This window comes from Vicia villosa, linkage group LG4 (assembly GCF_029867415.1).
Source record: "Vicia villosa cultivar HV-30 ecotype Madison, WI linkage group LG4, Vvil1.0, whole genome shotgun sequence".
Taxonomy (NCBI): Eukaryota; Viridiplantae; Streptophyta; class Magnoliopsida; order Fabales; family Fabaceae; genus Vicia; species Vicia villosa.
The window spans coordinates 15342095-15348094 of NC_081183.1; positions in this window are offsets into that span (position 1 = coordinate 15342095).

Sequence of the window (6000 nt, forward strand, 5' to 3'; positions counted from 1 at the left end):
CGATCGTATTTGCACTGTACTTGGATGATAACATCCTTTTGATTATGAAGTGACCTGAAAAGGCAGCGTTAGTTTTATGCAATGTCATGATGCATGTGATGTATGAGATTCTCAAAATAAATGAGAATTATGTATGTATGACGATCCTGCGTTTGTAGGTCGTAAATAATACAGGCGTAGGGAGGCCAATTACGCAGCAATGCTCCTTGTGTGATATTAGCGTGATTTCCCTAATATCAGAAATTTTGAGAGACGCACCATTTAACCTGAAGGAAGTATCCTTAGAGGGAACTTGAATATTACCATGTCATGCCACGAACCTGATATGCACTGCCCCAGTATTTGAATTCTTGAAAGATATGCCCAGTCAATAGGATCCTTGACCGTATGCCCCCGTAATCCTCGAAATTTTGCCCCTGTTTAGGAGAACCCTCTGGACGTGGTTCCCCCGGTTCAGGGATCTTTATTAGAAATGATCACTTTTGATTAAACCAATCTCCCTGATGCTAAGTGTTGATTTGAATGTGAAGCAGATGCTTTTCAGAATTAGTCATGCGTCTTTGTCGTGTCCGATGGACAAAAATTCGTTGAATACTCAGAATGAGATGATGTCTTCTAGGAGATTACTTGAAGAGGCTCCTGGAAAGGATATGAGATCGTCTTGAACAAGACTGTGCTTTAAACAAAGCTCGGGGATGCACGTTTGTAAAGAGGGTCAAAGGATCCCATAGAGGATAAAGACTATTTTAAGGAATGTGGTGTTTTAAACAAAACTCAGGAGAAGACATTTTGAAGAAGATTACCCTAGAAAGGATAGGAGACCGTCCTAAAGAAGACTGTACTTTAAACAAAGCTTGACAAGGTTCTTGGAAGCATAAGAGAAATTTGAACATGTCTTAAGAGAGACAAACCGAAAAGGATTGACGAGTATCTTAAAGAAGATTACCTAGAAGAGGTTCCTGGAATGGATGAGGGATATTTTAAGAGAAAATTACCTGAAGAGGCTTCTAGAAAGGGCAAGGAATGTCTTAAAGAAGACTACCTAAAGAGGTTCTTAGAAAGGGATATGTCTTAGAGAAGACTATCTGGAAAGATTTCTGAAAACGATGAGAGACACCTAGAAAGGCTCGTAGAAAGGACGAGAAGATGTGTCTTAAAGAAGACTATCTGAAAAAGACTCCTAGAAAGGGTAAGAGATATTTGAACATGTCTTAAAGAAGACTACCTGAACAGGTTAAGAGATGTCTTAAAGAAGACTACCTAGAAAGGTTCCTAGAAAGAATGTGAGAATAGTATTAACACCGTCTGATATTGAGTGAACTTTGCATCGTGCTCTCAGGTGATGGACTTGCCCCATGGGCTATTCAGCATCTTTGAGAGATTCCATGGATCCTGATTAGATTGCCCTAGATAAACAGGATAACAACGGGCCATGCCCTGTGTATACAATAGCCATCTGAGTCAGGCGTAAGAGATATTTCTTTTTTGATATGCTTTTAAAGCTATTTCGCATGTCGGTAGGATTTTTAGCCATTAGCCATGCCCCATGCAACTTCTCCCTGATGTTAAAACATTTGAATCTATATAGACAAGTGCGCTTTATAATGAAATTCATAAGATGCGAATGCATACGTTTGTCTTGAAAGTTCAAAAACATTTTTGAGCAAAATAAAGTTTTTTTTGTGTAAGAAAGTGATATCAACTCAAGAGTTATAGTAGACCTTAAGGAGTCGGGATACCTTTTGGTAACGATATGCTTTCGAACTAAACATGCTTCAGTTAGGACTTTTAAGGGTTGTAACGTGGCCTGGTTCACGGTTTTAAGAAACAAAGGATAATGGCTCAAAGTTTTATTTGTACCCATCCCAATCTTCGTGATGTTCTCTAGTCCTAAGCTCAGTTAACCATGCATTTAAGCTCCAAAAGACCTTAGGTGTTATAATGCTGACATTTATGACGGTTCAAAAACTAAAGGTTTATCTGCAAAGGCAGTCATCCTCCTTTTTTGTAATATTTTCCATTTGTCGAGGATATATAGTGACCTCTCTTCGACTTTATTATCCCTAAATTTTCCCTGAACTGTTTATTTAAATTTACAGTCAGCGGGATGCCCCAATTTTGCCTAAGTCTCCTTAATAGATTTGGACTTAGCAGGCCTTGCGTTTTCTTTCTTTTTCTTTGCGGATATTGACTGCCAGGCTTAATGATGACGGGGAACCATCGACGATTTCGTTTCAAAGGAACTATTTGGGATAATTAAGTTAAATGAACAGCTACCCTACCCCAGGTTATATTTTGAGGGTTTTTATTTTGTACGTGAAGGAAAACTCCTACTTCTTAGGCTCAAAGGGGTTGACGAGGGATTAGCATCCTTATATCTCCACTGTATTGGAATCAAAACAATGCTTGTACATCGTCAACACGGTCTATTCGAAAGCGTACTGTATGATATTGTGGTATCGTTTTCGTCATTCTCCCTCTAAAGGTATACAACTTTAAACGAGAGTTGAATATCACAAATAAGAAAACCAATTAGAAACACAGTTTTAAATATAGCGAAAACACTAAGAATAAATCAAGACAAACGTAAGCAATGCATTAATGATTATTGTAAAGTACATAGCGTATACCACAAAACCAATGTTTAAACAAACAGAAAAGAAATTGCGAATGAAAACAAAACTAATGATCTAAGAAACCCTCCTTCTAGCCACTTATAGCATTAGACTTGCGAGGCTCTTCGAACACAATGAGCCCCTCTTTAATTAAATCTTGGATCTTGTGCTTCAACGGCCCACAATCCTCTGTATCATTACCAGGACTATCTGAGTGATAAGCGCACCTAGCATGATGCTTGTACCCAGGAGAGGGGTTAGCTGGAGCTGAGTATGGAGGTAGCAGAGTTATCAAGTTCTGACTGAGCAGATGTTGCAAAGCCTGAGACAGTGGCATGTACAACGGGGTGAATGATCGTTTTGGCTTTGACCTCCAGGTGCGTTGGCCACCCTGTTGTTTTTGCTGATCCTTCTGTTGTAGTGCTGGTGTCTGATTAACCAGGATTGCCCCCACAGTGTTGGGTTCCTTTTTCCCATCATATGACTTCTTTGTGTGATAGGAACCTGAGGGTGCCCCTTGTATCTTCCCATTTTTTATCCCATTTTCAATCCTTTCACCAATGACTACCAAGTCCGAGAACCCTGAAGATATACTTCCGACCATCTTATCATAGTATGGTCCTTGCAAAGTGCCCATAAATATGTCCACCAGTTCTTTTTCCATCAAGGGAGGTTGGACTTGAGAAGCCATTTCCCTCCACCTTTGGGCATACTCCTTGAATGATTCATCCTTCTTCTGCGACATATTTTGTAATTGCATCCGGTTGGGTGCCATGTCCAAGTTGTACTTGTATTGCTTCAAGAATGTGTTAGCAAGATCATTCCAGCTTCGGATATAGGATTTCTCCAATTGCATGTATCAGTCAACAGATACTCCGCTTAAGCTATCTTGGAAGAAATGTATCATCAACTTTTGATCGTGGGCATAGGCAGCCATTTTTCGCACATACATGCGCAAGTGGTTCCTCGGACATGTGACTCCTTTGTATTTCTCGAAGTCGGGAATCTTGAATTTGTGCGGGATGGTCAAGTCTGAGACCAAGCTCATTTCGAAGGCATCCACATCGAAAGCATCGTATCCTTCTACTACCTTTAGTCTCTCCTCTAGCGCCTTGATTTGTTCATTGTCCTTGGAGTCTTCCCCAGAGTTAGGAATAGACTGCTGTGTCTGAGGTGCTTGGTCTGTGTTGTCCACCTCTTGTACTCCGTATTGTAGATCCAAGTAATCATCATCCTTAGGGACATTGTTAGCAGGAATGTGAACTGTGCAGGTTGTCCCTTTCGTTTGTGGAGGGGGAACAAATCCTTCTTGAGAGGCCTCTCTTTTCTCTTGGAATTGGATAGCTCTCCTAACAGATCGGACCTGAGGTCTATCCTTAGCAGGGCCAAAGCCTGCCACAAATCCTAGCAGCGGGTTTTCGTCGTTGGGGATCTCATCCCTAACCAGGGTATCCCCAGACTGAACCTCTTTTGCCTTTTCTTGTTTATCTAGGAGGGCCTTCATGAATCCTAGCATCTGAGCCATACCTCCTTTAACCTCTTCCATACTACCCTTTAGCTGATCCACCTCCTCACGAAGGGCGGCTTGATTCTGTTCTAGATGATCCATTGATTTCTTTTGCTGAAATCTTGTCTGATAAGACGGTCGGGATGTTAGATTATCCTTCCCAATGGTCTCTTGCTCTGAAGGTAAAAGAGAAATCTTCTTTCAATGTCATGAAAATGATATGCATGCCATGAATGATATGCTTTATCCGTGTTTATGTCTTATCCACATCCATTGATTAATTATAATAACTCCTTTTTTTTTATCTTTCTCATTATTTTTCGTGGATAAGACATGATGCAAGAATGCACATGATGCATGATGAATGCCACAATTATACGATATATAAAATAATGAAAACGTACAATTAAACACATAAGCACATAAGCCCTAGGTTCATAGGTTCGACGTAACGGCTTAGGGTGCCTACCCTTCCCATTGGTATGTTCTAGAAGGTCTCATGGGGTCATTCATAGCCGCCGAGACTTTTTATCTCTTTGGATTTTAGAACAACTCATTTATCCATGAGGTTCGAGTTTTAGGGGTAGGTTCCCAGAGAGATCAGCTAAATACCAAGTCCAGCCCTCAACAAGGTCAAGCCTCGTATCAGACCTTTCCGGATATTCAACCCACTCTGAGTGGAATTATAATAAGACTCGTAGGCGATGTAATTCCCCTCTGGTCTTAAATATAATTCCCACGCTTAGGTTTAACAACAGTTTTATAATCCCAGCAATGCAAATATATTAATATAACATTTAAACATTTAATGCAAATATATTAACATAAACAATTAACATTTAGGCAAATAATAAAAATTAAATAAATAAATAAAACAAAAATTAAATATTTAAAAAAAAACCATAACCCTAAACCAAACCCTAAAATGGCGAATTAGCCAAACCCTAAAAAATTCCGCCAAAACCTAAACCGTTTACCAAAACCTAAACCCTCTCAAGTCTTATGAGCATAATAATTCACTATTATAGTAGTCCCCAGCAGAGTCGCCAGCTGTAGCAACCTGCCCTAAAAATAAGCTTTTAGAGTCGTCACCTATTCTACCAAGGCGAATAGGAAACCTTACGCAGTTAAGAGATTTGGGATAAGTTATTATAATCAGGTCGAGGGAAGGTGTTAGGCACCCTCAACCTTTTCCTATGGCTTTGAATCTAAGGTCAAATTTTATGGCTAAAATATTCAGGATAATAGCTAAAGAAGTGAAAGGGCAAAATTGAAATTTTAAGTGAATTGAGATTCTAGGGAGGGGGACTCGCCTCGGTTATCCAAGTGCCTACGTATCTCCTTAGGGAGAATCAGAGTCAACGTAGTTCGGGCACAGGGTTGTACGCCTTAGAATTTGAATTTGAATTTGATATGGTTTGGAGGCTTTTTGAATTGCCTATCGTAGTTTTGAGGTTGATTTGAAAGGCATTTTGAGTTGCCTGATTGAAAAGAATGAAAATCTGTAGTTTTGGAGGAGTGTCTTGAATGTTTTGAGTTTTGGGCGTACAACCCTGATTTGATATGTCACCGTTAGATGCGATGATCAATAGATTTGATCATTATAGTTAACGGATTATACAGGATATTGCTGGTTACTCTAACTGATAGATTCGATCGTCGCGGGCAGTAAATCAAATGTTTTTTAAATTTCATATATTTTTTTATCTCTTGTCTAATGCGACTAATAGATTTAGTCGGGTCGAGAAGAGAATTAATTGAGGGTTTTATCATTTTCATCTCTCGTCGTTGCGACTAATAGATTTAGTCGGGTCGAGGAAAGAATTATTCGAGAATTAGTTAAATTATTAATAAACAAATTAAGTTAATTAAAATTAT